At 42.5% G+C, this 19,627-nt stretch overlaps 1 protein-coding gene across 1 annotated transcript in view; it reads right to left on the bottom strand.

The window, feature by feature from the left end:
- Positions 1–19,627, bottom strand: part of thsd7aa (thrombospondin, type I, domain containing 7Aa) — a 215,668-nt gene that overhangs the window by 155,104 nt on the left and 40,937 nt on the right. The window lies entirely within an intron of this gene.

Raw genomic sequence — 19,627 nt, 5'->3', positions numbered from 1 at the left:
TGAGAATGCAATTATAGGTCTAAATGAACATGCAAAGCCCGAACAGCTGAAGACTCAATCAATACAGCAGCAACATAAAAACTAGCTGATCTAAGGCACTGCTCTGAATATCACTAGCCCAGTATGAATTATATTGCTAAAAAATCTTTTAGGCCCAGACAGCATTGAATTTAAACTATAATAAATGTAATTGCAATATTCTTAATGATTTAGAATTTGTTATGTTTATATTCATCCATTAGTTAACCTGTATGTATCTACTATTAAATATAGCTACATTAAAATGTACATACAATTTAAATAAATACGATAGCTGTACAATCTTTTATAATCTATAAAATAAATCCATTTGAGCTGGTGAATCAACCACATCGATTTACAACTGCTAGTGTTGCATTAAAGCAGGTTTGCCAACCAATTCATTTGCACTAGATGGTGACTGAAAACTTTCCACTATCCTGAGCTGCAGAAACACTATCTCCTTTGCTCTTTGATAGCACACTCTTCTTGTCCTGTCCTGTTAAAGCCCTGCCTTTTGTACTGCAATAAATACTTCAACAAAACACAACTACAACGTCATTTTGTGTCTAACTGCCACACTGTTCTCCCTAAAAAAATCACAAAAAAGAAAATAAACAAAATAAATTCTTCTAGCTCTTGCTGTTTATCAGTTGCTCAATAAAGCTGAGATAGAGGAAAGAAAATGTCAACAGAGGAACCAGCAGGCTGAATTAACCTACAGCTGTAGTCAGAGGGTCTGGATCAATACAAATCAATAGAGGTAGCAAGAAACTGCCCTAGACACAAGACAGTTGCCGTCACAGATCTGGCATCACTCACTGGCTGTCTTCATTCTCTGGCTGGAAATGAGGAAATACAACACAGGAAGAATATCATTTCTACCACTCATTTAATGTAGCATTTAAGAAATATGCAGTGTTAGTGATGAGATGGAGAAGTCTTTGATGAAAAACAATGGTATTCATTGATTTTGCTCTCTGAAAGAGTCAGCATGTTTAGTCATAAAGTATTAGCTCCCTTTCAGGTAGTATTGTCTCAGCTCCATACATGTTATCACCATAATTTATGAACATACCACTGAATGACATTTTTATCTCTGATCCAGTAGTGAGCATCAAAACTAAAGTAGGATAGCTGTACTCACACTGACCTACATCATCATTACTTTTTGCAAGGAGCCAGGAGGTATGAAGGGTACTGTGCCAACAAGCTCCAGTAGGGATGTCACATATCTAATCATAGCTATCTCCATCCTTAATTTGGCAAACTATCAGTAATGACACTATTACCTTGTACCAAGGAGAGATGAGATGAGAACTGAGCTTCTTTTTGCTTCAAACAATGGAATGTATTCTATACATTACAAAAATTTCAACACAAGTTTTTTTATGATCACAAAACTCCAGGGAGCTATGTCTAGGTGGAGGTAGCACAGGCCAAAGTTGACAAACATAAGATGCGTTAATAATACAACTGACATTGTCAGCTTCTGTGGCAACACACTGGACTGACTGAATGCGGAAGACTTAACTGGTACTAACCCAATATGTAGTTCCTGACAGTAAGCAAGCCAACACCCAGTTGATCAAGGTAAAAACAAGCAATGATAAGTTGCTGGGTATAGTTACTGCTCAAATTACTAAATCTAAAAACCGTAAGTAACTGTAATTTCCTAACAGTATATATTCATATTGCTGCCAAGCCATCACTATTGAAAGTTAGTGTGAAATTAAATGCAATATTTCTTTAATTTACTAGATGCAGCTCTAAACACACATATCCCCTTTCATTTTTTAATGAACTTCTACTAATCTACTGTAGCCTATTTTGGCTATACTGTGATTGGGGATATGTGTGTTGCACTCCCACGAACATTTCCCACAAAATCATCAAAGGAAGAGCCTGTATGGATTATTACCTACCAGTTATGAAATTTCCCAATTGACATTTACAAATAGAGAAAGGAAAAACAAGAAACGAGCCATCTTTTTTTGGTAATATATCACGAAAAACGAAATAAGTAAGCATTATTTGTCTTTATTTGATATGTTTGTAAATGAAAATCAGGAATTAAAATATGTTTGTGAAAAATTCTGGTCTCAGTTTTAGATTTTGAGTTTTTGTTGTGACCAGGATGTATCAACTGGGTAATGTATTTCAAGACAGAAAGTCAAGAAATTAGTGTTTTTTGTCGAAGTAGAAGTCTCTTGCTAGCCTGTGCTAAGCACACCATCTCCGCACATTCCTCCCAGAAAAGCTGCTGGTGATCCTAAACTGGGACTACAATGCAGCTGAGATTTTGCTACATGACATTCCATTTCTTCTGTGGTCTTCAATAAACCCTGCATAATTGTGTAAAGCCATGTTGTGTAACTAGATTTAACTTTTTTGCCTGACACTGCTAATTACTCGACTTCCTTAATTTTTTTGCCTGACACTGCTAATTACTGACTTCTTGTCTTGAAATCCGTTCCCCAATCAAGATGAGTTGCCCCCTGCAGCGCCGCCCTCAGTGGTTATAGGTAAATAATGTAAGGGTTCATGTCAGAGGAAACACGTCTCCCCTACTGCAACACAGTATATGTATGTGTATGCAAATTTATTTCTATAGCACATTTCATACACAGAGTAATTTAAAGTGCTTTCCAGAAATAAAAGACAAGTTAAAAGTACATAGGCAAAATTAAAATAAGAAACAGCAAATAGTATAGAAAATTAACTTGAAATAAAATTAAAGGACAAATATAGCTACAAGCAGCAATGACGCACCCGAGCACCTCCGGTGACGCAAGCCCTGACATGCCGCCATCTAACATTGCAATCTCAATAATGTACAGAACTAATGAGTGTGGCAAATTTCTCAACCTTGAGACACAGGAAGCACTAATGGCTAGCTTGCCAGACAGAGTGCCATATATCAGTCGGCCATGTTGCTTATGTGTGTATCATCATAGTCATTATTCTCAATAACCAGTGAAGTCTGATGCTTATCAAGCAGTACATGAGGAATTTATGACACATTTTGTATTCATTTGGTGAAATATCTTAATTCATCGTAGCGCCATTTTGTCTTATTACAACATATCAAAAGAATGATCACAATTTGACCTGTGTAACATGTTGACACTATGTACACCAAATTTGACAGAAATCTGATGAATGATGTAAGATGGCTATAGCAAAGTATATGCAAAAATGGTCGTACTGGGGAGTTCTATTGTGGAAATGCAGACGCACCTATGGGGACTTCATATAAGATAAAGGAAGTAACTGGCCTTAGCTTGCTCAGCGACCACCGCCCAGAACACATAAAAGAGAACAAGGGAATAACAACTCCATATATGGTAATAGACTAAATTCCTTTTGGTGGAAAAATACTGGTATGGTGGTCACCAGCTATATACATGGTATAGTTTCCACCTATAGTTCAGATCTCTCTGCCTGCGTGTGTGAGTTGATCTCCGGAGACGTCTCTGTATTTTTACAATAAACCAGTGTGCCGATTCCTAACTTTCGCTCCGTCTTCTTTTAACCCTCCATCAATGGACTCGGGTGAAGGTCACAAGGTCTGACTTTTCAACAATTTGGAGGCTCGTCCGGTCTTAGAGGGGGAATTGGACTGAAGAACCATCCGAAAGACCACATTGACAGTCTCTGAGGTGCCAAATAAAGGTAGGGCAGAAACCTATTATATTAAATTCTGCTGAATTGACTACCACTAAAATTGATACTGTCGATGTGTATTTCGGATTGGTTACAAATTCTGACGGATTGAAAGTTATAAATCGGAAGTAAAGTATATACAAAGAAAATACAATCAAAGAGAAAGAAACTATCCGTGCCGTGTGCGATCGGTGGATAGATTAATAAAAAGACCTGAGCCATGTGCAATCGGCAGGCCACAGTTGAATAATACCTGAGCCGTGTGCGATCGGCAGGTAAACTGTGAATGTGTCTGAGCCGTGTGCGATCGGCAGACACAGTGTGAGTGAAGACCTGAGCCGTGTGCGATCGGCAGGCCACAGTTGAATAATACCTGAGCCGTGTTCGATCGGCAGGTAAACTGTGAATGTGTGTCTGAGCCGTGTTCGATCGGCAGATGCAGTGAGTGTATATCTGAGCCGTGTTCGATCGGCAGATACTCGTATGCATGTGAGATTGTGTAACTGGCAATTAATATTGCATTTTTCAATGTAGTTATTGTTATTAGACAAAGAGTCTAAGGTGTATAAATTGTCATGCGGTGCATAAGTATAATATCTGTTATAACATAGGAATATGTGAAGAGGTAAGTAAAGATATTTATGAGAGGCACGTGGCGAAAGAAGAGGTAAGTACGAAAGGGAAGTGTCCCTGAGAGGCACCCTGATAGACTGAGCAGAGAAGAAGGAAGTAGCGGTAAAGTGATTCAGAGGCTGCTCCTCCCACTATTTGGCTCCCTCTAGTGGCGCCGAGCAGAATTACAGGAGAAGCTGCTGACACCCACAGGAGGCGGGAGGCACTGCAACAGGAAATTGGAAAATTGCTCCATCTGGTGGAGGAAACACCGAACTACAACTAAATACTAACAAATAAGGAAAAGATCAAAATAGATGGAGAATTTGATCGTGAGATGAACGATGACAGATGGGGCCCACCAGAAAAATGGGTCGATCTGGGGATTCAAGTTGAATCTATTTTAAAGGCAGGAAGACTGGGATGAGGGGAACGGAGGACCGAGCGGTGGGGGACCGGGGTCCCAGAATGATTTGTTGATGTTCCCCTTGATGGCCACCGGAGGTGGGTTTAAATACCGGCCTTACGGGTTGGGGGATGTGCAGGCTTTGGTGGACCAACTTCCCCCAGTAGCAGAGGGGGGAGACCTGTGGCTCGGCAAATTGGACTTGCTGACCGCAGGACAGACCGCAGGACAGAGACTAGCTATTGGTGACCTGAGCAAGGCAATCCATGAGAAATATCCGCTGCCAAATTCAGCAGCAGTCCCAAAGGTGACTTGGAACGTTAAAGATAACCCCAGAGTTTTCTTAGACCAGAGTAAAGAGTTGTGGATTCGACAGACAGGGTGTCATCCAGGTAAACCGGGTCCCCAAAGGGAGTGGTACTGACAGGCGGTATTGGAGGGGGTCCCAGAAAAGGTCAAAACGGCCATAATTGACAATCCAGATTTACAGGGGGCTGATTCAGTGGTGTGGGAGAGACATTTGGTGCATCACCTCACCCGCGTCCAGCAGCAGATGCTGAAGGGAGGAGAGCAAAATCAGGAGCTCCAGACCCAGCTGCTGAAGCTCCAGTTGGCGGAAGCAAGGCAGAAAGTGAATGCCGAAAAGAACAAAGACAAAAAAGAGGAGGCCAAGAAGGTTATGTGGCAGTGGGGCGTGGATGCTCTGGATACTCTTGATCTGTTCCCAGTACCTCCTTGGGAGCAGCAACATCACCCTCCAGGCAATAGGGGAGGACACAGGGGAGCTCCGAGGGGGGGCCGTGGGTGGAGAGAATGAGGTGGTCGTGGGGGCCCACCTAAAAGGGACTCAGCCCAATGTTTCCTCTGCAACGGAAACGATCACTGGATCAAGGACTGTCCATACAGGGGCTGTATGGCTCGAGGCCGAGCTCAAGGAGGGCAGGGAGTGCACCTGCAATGTGGTAGGGGTGGCCCCACACCAGCTCACAACATGCCTGTGATGGATTGGGGTCCTCCATCCAGTTGGGAGGACTCCTACCGAGAATGACACACCCCGCCGAGAGGTCTGGACAGCGGAACGAACACGGCAGATCCACTGCTGTCCATGAAGGTGAACCATACGAATCTGTCGTTTTTGGTCGACACAGGGGCTACGTGTTCCACTCTCAACACCACCCCTACTTCCACCTTGTTGAACCACAAGACCACCGTCATGGGCTTCTCGGGGGAGAAACGGACTCTGCCAGTAACTCGACCTCTGCTCACCCAGGTGGGCAGCCAGCAGGTACGCCACCCCTACATTTATTCACCTGGCACTCCTGTCAACCTCCTCGGCCGGGACTTATTGATTAAGCTTGGGGCCACTATCCTGTGTGCCCCTGAGGGACTTACTGTTACTCTGCCAGATGGCCTGCAACTGCCATGTCGGACATACTGAGACGGGCAACGAAAACAATGCTTGTTGAAGCCGCTGGCGGATGAGGTAGCCGACATCTACTGGGCTAGGTTGTGGCATATGGTCCGCGTATCAGTCTTGGTGCCCCTGGATCTCACTCCTCGAGCCCTACATTCCTCCCCCGGACCCTCTCCATGTTACCCTCTTCTATGATAAGCTCCAAACCGATTGGTACAAGGAGGCGTTTGAGCAGGTTGAGGGAGACTCCTGGAGCATCGACGCCGAGAATATCTATGTCGCCCCCGAGGGGGTGGTGGCGGGAGTGCAGCTTCTCCCGGCCCAACAAGATTGGTTTCGCATGAGTGAGGACAGTGCACCACATGTGTCTCTCGCCCTACATCCTGACCATGAGGCAAAAGTGCTGGGGGGTATTCTCAAGAGGGCGTTGGCCCGCAAAGACTGGCAGACCACCCCCATACCGCAGGTCTGGTAACTCCCCAGATTAAAACTTTTTGCATTCAGCTGACAGCCACAGACCCTGCTATATTGGAACATAGAGAGGTGTCCAGGTAACATGACATGGCACACATTGACCATCACCTAGCGGCAGACATGTTATCTCAGCTGCGGACTTCTTATGGGCTCAGTCTCCCACGGACGTGGGCTTAACGGACTGTGCCCCGGTCACCTTCCAGTTCCAAGGGGGGCTTCCCCTTTGGATCCGCCAATACCCACATAAACCTCAGGCAGAGGAGGGGATTAGGGATACCATTGAAGGCTTAATACGAGTGGGGGTGCTAGAACCCTCCTCGTCACGGTGGAACACACCCATTCTACCGGGTGAGAAAAAGGGTACAGGTAAATTCCGTATGGCACATGATCTTAGGACCATGAATGATATATTAGTGACTTCCACCGTTCCGGTTCCTAACCCATATGTGGCTCTGGCTAACCTGGATCCTAGCCAGACTTGGTTTTCTTGTAATGATCTGGCCAATGCCTTCTTCTGCCTCCCGTTGGCAGAGGATTGTCGTGACATTTTCTCTTTCACTTATCGGGGACGCCAGCTCAGGTACACCAGACTCCCTCAGGGCTTCGCTCTCTCGCCCGGTATTTTCAATCAGGTTTTGAAACAGGTGCTACATTCCTGCGCTTTGCCAGAAGGCACCACCTTAATCCAGTATGTTGACGACCTTCTGCTCGCCGCACCCTCCGTCACGACCTGTCTCCAGGCCACGGAGTCCGTGCTGCGTCATCTAGCCGAGAGGGGCTTTAAGGTCAGCAAATCTAAACTACAAGTGTGCCGTAAACAAGTTGCCTTTTTGGGCCGACTGATCTCACAAGCAGGGGCGGGATTATCACCTGCTCACATGTCTACCATCCTGCACCACCCCCGGCAGGTACTGGTCAAAGATATGCTCTCCTTTCTGGGGCTCACGGGGCTGGGGCTTACATTCCCGACTATACCAACCTTACCACACCACTTCGACAGCTAGTCAAGGAACAGGGCATGCGGAATCTTTCAGCACCGCTCGTTTGGACGACTGAGGCAGAACGGAACTTCATCTCCCTCAAGCAAGCTCTGGCCACTGCCGCAGATCTGGCCATTCCTGACTATACTCAGTCCTTCTTCTTGGATGTTTTTGTAAAGGACGCAGTTGCCAACAGCGTCCTGTTCCAGAAAAAAGGGGGAGTCAGGAGAGTGTTGATGTACACAAGTACTGCATTGGACACCATGGAAAGAAGACACCACGCCTGCACACAGCATGCTGCAGCAGTGGCGAGAATCTTACAGAAGACAGCCCACACTGTCATGGGACATCCACTTAGGGTGCTCACCACTCACAGTGTGGTGGCTTATGTCAATTCCCAGATATTCACACTCTCCTCCCTCAGACAACAAAGGCTGAGCAGGATTTTGGAGGAACCACATATCTCATATACACATGAAGGTATTAACATGGCAGACAGGATTGGGACGGGACAGGCCCACAGGTGCGAGGAAAAAGTCCTGAAAGAGAAAAAAGTGCGCCCGGATCTGCAGGCCACGCCACTGCAGGACGCACGTGACCTTTATACGGATGGCTGCTGTTTCAGAGATGAGAAAGAGGAGTTGAAGGCTGCTTATGCAGTGGTGGAAGACGGGGGGAGTTGCAGGTAAGGGTGGCAGAAAGGCTGGAAGGACAACAGTCGGCACAGAGGGCAGAAGTGATGGCCGTGGTGGCAGCTCTGAAATTAGGCAAGGGCCAAAAGGTGAACATCTACACAGACTCAGCATATGCGACAGGAGCCGTACATGTTGAATTAGGACAATGGCTTAGAGCAGGGTTCCTAACAGCTTCTAATCAGCCCATCAAACATGAAAAAGAGATGAGAGAACTAGCAGATGCCCTGTTGGAACCGCTAGCTATGGCAGTGATCAAGTGCAAGGGACACGATCAGTCCAACAGCCCTACGGCAAAAGGAAACCGGGCTGCAGACCAAGCAGCCAAGGATGCAGCGGGATACCAAGTTAAATTAATGCTGATGGATGTGACACAAGAGATTAAAGAAAGACCGAACTTAGAAGAACTCAAGAGACTGCAAAAGGGGGCATCCCCCCAGGAGAGAAGTCTTTGGAAAGAGAGAGGGGCTACTGAGGTAGAAGGATTGTGGAGGGGGCTGGATGGTCGTCTCATACTTCCTCCCGGAATCAGGAGGACAGCCCTCTTGGAAGCTCACGGGGTGGGGCATGTTGGGATACCCCAGATGTTGAAGAACCTAGCGCATTGGTGGCATCCATATCTCAAAGATATGGCCAAAGAGCTGGTCAGTGAATGTGACATCTACACTAAGTACAACACTAGACCGACAGTGAAACCAGAGATCGGTAGGTATCCACTCGTCACCAGGCCTGGACGAGAGATTGTCATTGATTTCACAGACATGAGCAGCACCGTTCGAGGGTACAGGTACGTACTGATGTGTGTGGATGCGTATTCAGGGTGGCCAGAAGCGTGGCCCGCCAAGAGGGAAGACAGTAAAACGGTTATTAAATGCCTGATAAATTATTACATCCCCAACCATGGCTTCCCAGAGAAAATTAGGTCAGATAATGGGACACATTTCAAGAATCAGGATTTGCAGAGGGTGGAGGCCGTGATGGGGTTGAAACATGGGTTTGGAACGGTGTATCATCCACAGTCTCAAGGAAAGGTGGAAAGGATGAATCAAACGGTAAAAACTAAATTGGCAAAAATCTGTGCACAGACCAAATTGAACTGGGTTGATGCATTGCCATTGGCACTCATGTCCATACGCTGTTCTGTTAACCAATCCACTGGGTTTACCCCTTTCGAACTCCAAACAGGGAGACCTTTTCCAGGGCCCCACACCACTACCCCAGTAACCATTGTAGAGAATGAGGGTCTGTCAGCCAAAGCATATTTTAACTTTCTGCAAGCTCTCGTTTCAGCTTTCTCACATCGGGTGGCGGACCAGTAGGGCGACGGAACACAAACTCCACCGACGCCGACTGGGTGCTGCTGAAGGTCATCAAAAGGAAGTGGGCAGAGCCACGGTGGACAGGACCCTACCAGGTGACAGAGAGAACATCATCCCACGCAGTGAGGTTAAAGGGGAAAGGGGACACCTGGTACCACTGGTCGCAGCGTGCACCAGGAGAACCGCCATCCAGATCTTTGACCAAGGTCCAGGAGGACCTGCAACAACATACCTCTGTCTCGGCTGAGGCAGAGAAGGACCCTCCTCACGAAGGGGCAGAATAATCCCTGAGGTTTGGGACTAGGTACTGAGGTAGTCTACCCTCAGTCCGAAGATAAGAGGAACAGCGGCCGACACGGGCCTAAAGGGAGGGGGTGAAAGTTGAAAGTTGTTTTATGTTTGGTCAGTGGAAAAACCTCATTATGTCTCAAAATCCAAAATTGAGACTGACATTTTTCATAAATACTGTATATTTTAATTCCCAATTTTCTGTTAAAAACATATAAACAATAAATTCAAATAACAGCTGTTTGTTTTGTTTTCAGTGACCTATTATCAAAACAAAAAAACGGAAGAGTGCCTGGCAATTGTTCGTTTTCCGAGGTTGGCTTTCTCATTTCACAACGAAAATCCAATTGCCACCAAAATGCAAACCTCTCCCTCAAATTTTTTAATTAAAATTTTGAAATAAGTGGGTTACTGATTTCAGAGGTAGACAAAAGTACTCAAACCTTGATTTAGTAGGCTGAATCGACAGCTATTGCTTGTGGATTTTCACTGTAACTGGATAGCTAGTTAATAAACATGAGCTTTAACCTTCAAATTCTTCTTCAAAGTCTCAAACTGATTTTAAAATTACAGTAGTAAAGAAGTCTTAAATACACACATCAATCCATTTCAATTTTATTTTCATGGCGCCAAATTTTTTCCAATTTTTTAATCCAAAAAACACTTAACAGTGGCACAATTTGCATGGTCATTAAAGAGGAAAAGATGTTCAAGCCTTTTTCTACTGACGGCAAACTTAAAAACTCAAGTAAGCTCAAGTGAAAACAGAACTCCATTGTCTTCTTATTCTTAATATTGTCAAAATGATGCAGAAAAACTAGTCCATGCATTTTTACTTCAAGGCACATTACTGTAATTCATTACTATCCGGATGTCCTAGTAACTCCATAAAAAGCCCCCAGAAAACCACCCTGAACCATCCCTTAATTATGCTGCTATGGGCCTAGACTAGACAGGATCGTCTAAAAAAAAAATTGGAGTGTGTAGGGCAGTGGCCTCTGTTTGTCCTGGGCTCACTAAACACCCCACACCAACTTAACGCAAGCTTTGGCATGAAAACAGATCTGTATCTACATGACTGCACATCAAGTCTAAAAATGCATCCTAAAAATGCATCCATATATTATTAGATTGGATTTGGCCCAAACCTCAGATGCTGAAAGACTTTCATTACAGCCATCATTAATCCAAATCAACACTAATCCAAAGGCAAAATATGATGTTTAGAAGACATGTAGTTATTAACCTAAGAGCATGGTGAGAATGATACAACCACAATTTGGCTGCTTTATTAGACAGGGATACTGTATGCAGAAACATCAGAGGCTGAAACAAACCAATGTTCATGCATCTTTCATCAGCCTTGTCAGAAGAGTGGAGCCATCCCTTACAGGAAGGGACATTACACGGCTCATTTATTGTGTCATGCTACTACATGCAAAACAGCTTCACTACAGCAGTACAAAACAGACCGTGCTACTCATCAAATGCAGCAATTGCATCTGAGTTTTGCAACGCTCACCTGAAGCAAAACATGAACAGCTGGTACTAACTTGTACTCTTTGTTTTTTGTTTTCTTTTGCCTCACTCAGACCTTAATTTTAGGATGGAGAAACCTCTACTGTCACCAGAATTCTTTTTGCAGTTCTCATGCAGAGCAACGTTTACACATACATTTTTATTGACATTAATAGCGGCCACACATTGAATAGTAATACAGAGTGAACTGTCTCCACAACAATGAGATGGCTCACTCTGAAATTTGCCACGCATATTCAAGGTTCTTTAGAGGATATATAGACTTTTGTTGTCTCCTGACTTTTTGCCCAGCCCTCTCATCACTTGTTTGGGTGGAACTGCAACAGTGAACAGGAGGATGGGTATAAAAGAGGCAGGGGGCACATGTGAGAGAATGAGTTGCATTCTGGGCCAAGGGTAAATTTGGAATATGATGCCTTCTACCTGCTTAACAAAGCAGGAGAGGAACTGCTCCTTCTACAGTCATTGAGCATAATGTACACCTGTGTTAATTTCGTTGACGAAGTATTTTCATTATAATTTTTTTTCACTGACGAAAACGAGACGTTAACTAAATAAAAATTAGTGATGATGACGAAACTATAATTAAAATATATTGATATTTTCGTTGACTAATAAAAACGAGAGGTGAAAATGTGACTGAGGGACATTTTTAGAAAAGATCCAATCAGAATGAATCTTCTTAGACGCACACGCACATTTGAAAAGTGACTGATCCACCTAGTGACACGGGATGCGCGAGTAGATGACATCATCATAGCCTACACTGGGTTTCTGTCTGACTTAAACTATAATGAAATGGAAACAGCTGGAGAAAACAAAGAAGATATATGGGTCAGTTTCACATTTGATGCAATGGCATTACTGCTAAATACAGTTTTTCTTTTAAATAGTTTTTTAAATTTTAAATTTAGAATATTTTGTATATTACAATAGTTTTACTAAATTATACTTAAATTAAACCCAATATATTTTCATAGATTTTAGTCATTCAATACTGAATGCTGAATCTGTTTGATTAGATGGTTTTATTCATTTTTAAACAATAGAACTCAGCAAGTGAAGATTAACCAAACTTTGTCTGACACCAAATACAGTGGCACAGGAGATCCACAAGGCTGTGTGGTGTCACCAGTATTATTCACATTGTATACAAATGACTGTAGGAAGACATCCAGTTATATACTCAAATATGCTGATGACACAGTAATCCTGAGCCTGCTACACAAGGACAGTGACAAATTGACAAATTGACGGTCTGTTTTGACTGCTTATTAAGCATGAGGTATAAAATCATCACCAATTCTTTTATTTAATCTTTTTAGTGAACTTGCTTCCAAGATAATAACACATATTTTTCACTTATTTTACACCTCATTTAAATAAAATTAAATAAAATTATGCCTCATTTTTGAGTAAAAAAATTCGGAATTTCTGAATTATTTTCACTATGGTTATGATAAGAGGCACACAAGTAGATGGAATATCACAGACTAGTATATATCAAAGTTTCGTCAAGAAATTTAACTTTTTTTAATGGCACCAAATAGTCACACCTGTAGTCCTCCGAGGTCAAATTGACCCGTCTAGTTCAACTCTTTATTAAGCATAAAGTTACATATTTTTAGCCAACATCATTCCAATTACCACTACCTGTCATGAGCTGGTGTCAGAGTGTGAAAGTGTGGGAGTGAAGGAAAAGCGGCAGGACCCAAATGCAGAACGAAAAAAAGAGGTTTATTCCCTCCTGGGATCTCCAGGGCAAAATAAAATACAAAACACATAGGGAACCGGATAGGACGGTAAAGCTAGGATAAAACCGGGCGAGACGGTCATCAGGAAAATACACCTTCCAGGAAAACTAACACTCACTAACTATAACTCTAACCAACAAACTCAATAATGCTTCAGCGGGGAACAAAGGAAGGGGGGTGGTATAAATAGGGAGAAACAAAGATAATTACACACAGGTGAAATCAATGAACTCAAATAACTAAGGTAAAGCTGCCGGGGACCAAAGCCAGAAAAGAGAAAGTCTCTAAGAAAATAAAGGTCCCCCTTGTATTCATAAATAGAGAGCAAACATATGATTTGCAATGCACAAAATTTATTTCAAAACTTTTCAACTTCTTTAGAATACCATCAACAGGAAAACTGTGTGTGTGCAGCCCAAAAGGACAAATGGCAGAAAGGAGATAGCAGGGTGACTGTGTTGCAGTTTGCCCTTTAGATGAAAAAGCGTTAGCGAGCCACGACCAGAGTGGAGAGGCTTACATAATTGGATTAGGTTGCGAAACATGCGGAAATACAAAGAATCCACCACCTTATCCAAAAAGGATGCAGTGGTGAAGGAAAAACAATGAAAAGAAGTGGAGAGTTTGAGTCACTTATGTAAGAGAAGCATGGTAGCTCTAGCCCTGCTGAGGCTGGAGTCACTAGTTTTACAGACAGGAATGGCACTAATCTTCTTCCCATGAATGAGAAGATTAGTGGTTTTATTAATTCAATTCAATTCAATTTTATTTGTATAGCGCCAAATCACAATACAAATCATCTCAAGGCACTTTACAAAAACTAAAACTAAAAACCCAACAATTCCCTTATGAGCAAGTACTTGGCGAGAGTGGAGAGGAAAAACTCCCTTTAACGGAAGAAAAAACCTCCAGCAGAACCGGGCTCAGTTTGGGCGTATGCTTCCAATAAAACCAAACGTAGGCGCTCGTACTCCACCCTACCACAGCCACAGCTTCACACTCCTGGCTGGGTTACTCACTGCTGCCCAATGTCTGATGGCTGAGCCTGGCCATCACAGCTGTCTTCCACACCAGCTAGATCAGGGAAATGGATCCAACCCCAGAAGCAGTGCAGTTTCTCAACTTGACAGCTTAGGTTTTAATTTTAGTCTTTGCCCTTTTTTTTCTCCTCCAAATAAGTTTAAGACTTACTTGCATTACTGTAATTGAGCAGTTTTGTTGTGTACTTATACTTTTTAAAGTAAAGACGTATAAGAAAATGTGTATGTTTTGTTTGAAGTATTGTAATTCATTATATATATATATATATATTTTTTTTTTAGTGATTCGAAAAAATTCATGGAAGAAAATAGTGCCCCAGAAACTAAAAATCACAAGAAAGATAGAGATGAATAAATCAGACGCCAGTGGTGTAAATCCAGCCGAAAGCTAATCCCTGCTGGATTCTGGTGAAGTTGATCTTGGAACACATGACCAAAGTTAAGTGACCACTTAAACTTCAAGTACAAGAAAGGTAACAACTTTCCGGTGTAATCTGTGTTTGGCTAGAGAGATTGATCTAGCTGTTTATAAATCCCAGATTTAAAAATTAACTTTAGAAATACAATATCACTATACTACCATCAACAAAAGTTTTGTAGTTATAGTTAACTGGAATTATTTTTTAAAGAAGTGTATAATAATGGCTATTTTTAGTTTAGAAGAACTGGTCATGAGCAGTGAGAATTACTCTGGAAAGTACATGGATTAAATTATCCTGTTTTAGGTGCTTACACTCATTATGTTCAATACTTATAAATTACTTAAAACCAATAATCAATATTCTAAAGGATGCAAATTTACAAACCATCCAACTGCTAGAGCACATTATACTGACAGAAACTCTTTTCACGCATGACAATGTTAACATGGAAAGCAGCCACTAAAGTTAATAATAAAAACATGTAATCAGTATGAACCTGCTTAGACAATTACCTTAGCATGGCCTGAGAGTGACAAAAATAAAAAACAAAGTCAAATCAGTTTGTCTAAATGTAGGAACATTTTTTTCAATATATTTTCCCATTTTAGCCATTCACATATGATGAGCACAATAATATCGGGGTTCAGTGAATAAAGGGCAATGCCTTGCTATTTAGAATTTAATGAAAGTTTAATAAAAGGTTCATACTGATCACATAAAAGGGCATATTATGAAATCTGTAAAATATAAAATCCAGTTTCAATATTCAGTGGGTGAAATGCTGAGTGCTTTTTCATAGCTTAAGCTTGACCAAAATTAAAAAATAAATTAATAAATAATAATAATAATAATAATAATAATAGAGCATTAGGACCACTTGTTTTCTGACTAAATGTTTCTTTGTGGACTGTCATTTAGAATGACACAACAAGTGAAGTTCATTCAGCCACAGACTAATTCCCCCTAAAGCCAAGACTGAAAGATTCAGGAAGTCTTTTGTGTCCACGGCCATAAGACTCTATAATTCCTCAATATAAACAATAACGCACACACACACACACACACACATACACACACACACAACCCCCCCCAATAGATAGTTAATTACTTTATTACTTTATTAATTTCTTTATGAATTACTATTAATCAATATAATTTAAATAATCTCAAATTTAATAACTGCTGTAACAACTGAATTTCCCCTTGGGGGTTAATAAAGTACTTCTTCTTCTTCTTCTTCTTTACTCACACATATAAGGTTAGTTACGTTGTGACAATTAGGCACAGCCCTCTAGTGTATCTATGTGTCTGAAAGGACTGAACTTAACTAAGATAGAGATTAAGTCAAAAGATAGAGCCTCATGTCAAGAGGGAATATGGTGTCTTTTTGACAGTGGTACAGTAGCCTGATTTAAAAATCACCCTAATGATTGATTGGTTCTAATGGTATGAACCACCTATAAAAGCTATCAAAAAACACTGTGGATGGTGGAGCCCCCAGTACTCTTAATAGCTCACAAGTCAAATTCAGTGTAATGTACTTGTCATAACAGTTATGTCAGGACAACAACACACCACATTTGTGAATATAAAAAATGTAAGTATTTAATAAATACACAAACTGATATAAAATCTGTTGACCCTCCAAAAATAATGTCTTCTGGCATTTGATCCCTGTCCCCATTTTGCTAGTATTTAATCAAATGCTGAACAGATTGTGACTTTATATATGAGTTAAAGAGTTACAATATTGAAACAGAGGCAACATCAGCTTTGTGTTGAGTGAAATAATTCTACTTGCTTAATGAAAAAATGTAGAAAATCATCTCTCTTGATTTTCACTTAGGGGTGTACTCACTTTTGTTGCCAGTGGTTTAGACATTAATGGCTGTGTTTTGAGTTATTTTGAGGGGACAGCAAATTTACACTCTTATACAAGCTGTACACTCACTACTTTACATTGTAGCAAAGTGTCATTTCTTCAGTGTTGTCACATGAAAAGATATGATAAACTATTTACAAAAATGTGAGGGGTGTACTCACTTCTGTGAAATGAAGCTTAACAAAAAAACCCCCAAATCTTTAAACCAAGGACTTCATCTTTCCCCCCTTCTGTTTGCCAGTCCTCTTTGTTGGCCTCTGCATAAATTCAGGCTCCACCTTCAGCAACCTCTTTTGCCAAACCAGGAAAAGAACAGGTAACTCAAAAACAAAGAAACATGAATTAACAAATAGACAAAAGACAAACCAGTGCTAACTAAATATGCACACTTCATTTAGCAAACAACGCTGTCTTGAAATAAAGTAAATTATAAACTATACAAAGTGACCTACTAGTAAGTGTCTGCAAATAAATAAAATTATTCATATAGCAAGCTGTGGGTGTGTTCAGTTCAGTTCAGTGTGTCCTAGGGGTTACCGGTACGTAACACGATGTGAGGTTTCCTTCCAACCCTCTCCCGCTCTCAATAAACAAAAAAACCCTCACATCTCCTAACTCTTAAGGTAAAGGGTTTATTCTCAGATAAACAAAACAGAAACTGAACGCAAACGGCGAAGCCTGAAACTACAAACAAAAACGCTATAATAGCCCTACGAGTAGTATATAATGGTTTATGTGGCGGGGGCTATTAAGGGGGGTCACTTTTTATGGCCGTTATTTATGACAGTCATAAAGATAATAAACCATAAAATCGTCGTCACGCTCTCCACCCACCGGGCGGCGCAATTTTCCTATTGTTCATACCTATGTCTGTGGGTTGTGGCGTGGTGACGCGCTGCCGATGCTGGTGTGAGGGAGTGTGTCATGTGTAGCGGGTATTTAAATACCTGCAGAAGGCGCCTGAGGGCCTTTTCTATCGCTTGTTTTATTAGCAAGAATTGTAGGGAACAACCATGATGATCTTTCCGTCAGGTACGTGCGTCGTTTGTTCCACGATTCAATAGCGTGTATATCAGACCGTCTGCAGCGAATACATTCTATTTCAAAATAGCGTGACTCCGTCAGGTACCGCATCCATTTCGTTGCTGGATGAGGATTCTCCACAATCATCATCAGCATCTGCTGGAGGTATGTATCCGTCTTTTATATATATATTTTGTAATATGTTTTATCTTGGGTGATGCTCTTACTGAGGGAATCTAATGGAAATATGGGTCCGCTCAACAGGGACCATCGCTGAGCCGGATAATCGTGGCGAAGCATACCTGCGTGATAAAGGTGAGAGTTATTCTTACGTGTATCCCTGTTTTAAAGCAGGATCAGAAAGTTGTGGTTTTTACAAAATGTTGGTGTGCTTCACAGAAAATCCTGGAGGGCCGCAAAGAGGTCGTCTGTCTTTAAAGAGACGCAGAGAGCACGCTATTTTAACTGAAATATACAGTCAGGGTGAGTATGTATGTGATGCCGGGTTTATATTAAAAATAGTAATGGTGTGTGTGTGTAGCTGATTATCTTTTATCCTATCTGGTAATGTAGAGGGTGTCGAGAGCGGTGGGTGCGGAGGAGCAAGCCCCAGCGGCCCTGTGCTACCCAGCCGCTCGAGAGTCGCGGAGCGACCAGTGGAGGGGGTGCAGAGGAAGGACGAGCTGTGTCGTGAGCGTGTGATAAGCAGACAGCTCTGTGATTACGATAGTGAGGGTATGAGATTGATATAAAATGCATTTCAACACGTTTAAATAAACGCTGTTTTTAAATGGTTTTCAAACGGTTTGTCTGTCTTTATATCTAGATGATTTTCAACCGGCCAAGAGACTGAGAGCTGCCACTGCAAGATCTGCACAGAAGAAGAAGAAGAAGGAGGAGCAGAAGAAGAAGAAGAAGACCGATTCTTGTGTTACAGCGACACCGGTGGTCGATAAGGAGAGTGAACTTTGGGGATCGGAGTGGGTCGCTGAGACTGCAGCCGCCACTTTCTTTTTGGAGCAGCAACAGGTGGAGCCACAGTTCACTAGTCCTCAGGTGGAGGACGCTACAGCCTGGCCACTGCATCTTCAGGAGGATTCCACAGCATCTGACTCAACTCGGGGTGTGCTGGAGGATGCGGCTGTTTCATCTCAAGGTGATGTGGCTGTGTGTTTTCCTACCATAAACTTTGATGATTTGTTGCTGAACAGTCAGGACACTGCACCACCCGCCGAGGTGGAGCGTGAGAGGTCGCTGTTGTATACACCTGATGTTACTCCTGTTGATCCAGTCCGGAAGGGTGGGAAGCAAATTTCTATGCTTAAGTGGCTAGCTGATGGTGCTTATAGCAGTAGTAGTAGTAGTGACTCTGACTCTGAGAGTGTTCCTTCTCCTACTCCACCTCCTGTTGAACCACTCCGGAAGGGAGGCAAACAGATTTCTATGCTTATGCGGTCGGCTGATGCAGGGTACACTAGTGACTCTGATACTTGTTCTTCATCAGATAGCGAGTCAGACAGTGATTGTTATTCTGCGGCTTCAGAGATTAGCGGTGTGTCAGCTCTAGATATTGATTCTGCTGGTGGTGCATCAGCTGTAGCACCTGCTGCTGCTGCTGCTGTTGCTGCTGCTACAACAGATGCTAGCACACCGGCCAGTGCTGATAACACGGTCCTGGTAAACCAAGCTGTGTTAGAACTATTGACAAATCTCTGTGCTGCAGTGAAGCACAAAACTCTCGCGACTAGAATCGTATGTCACGCATGCTGTACCAGTTTTAGCCGACTGCATAACAGACGCACAAACTCTGTATTCTACCTCTCTAGACAGAAATGGCAGGGTGTGATAACCTGTATGGTGGGGCTGCTGCTGCTGATATTGGCTCAACAACAATGAGGGCAATGATACATGATCAATTCTCACGCTGGGCTGCTGAAATGAGTACCAAAAACACACAGTTAATGAAGATGTTGAACATCCATCCGCCACCAAAGACAGAATATCTCAATGCCTCATTAAGCACCACAGATTTTGACAGATGGGCTGAAAACACACGCCAAAAGTTTGTGCAGCTCAAGAGAAGAATTGGCCTTCTTCC

The sequence above is a fragment of the Mastacembelus armatus genome, chromosome 11 (assembly GCF_900324485.2).
Source record: "Mastacembelus armatus chromosome 11, fMasArm1.2, whole genome shotgun sequence".
Classification (NCBI taxonomy): Eukaryota; Metazoa; Chordata; class Actinopteri; order Synbranchiformes; family Mastacembelidae; genus Mastacembelus; species Mastacembelus armatus.
Note: the sequence above shows the minus strand (reverse complement) of the source record. Positions and strands in the feature narration are given on the sequence as shown.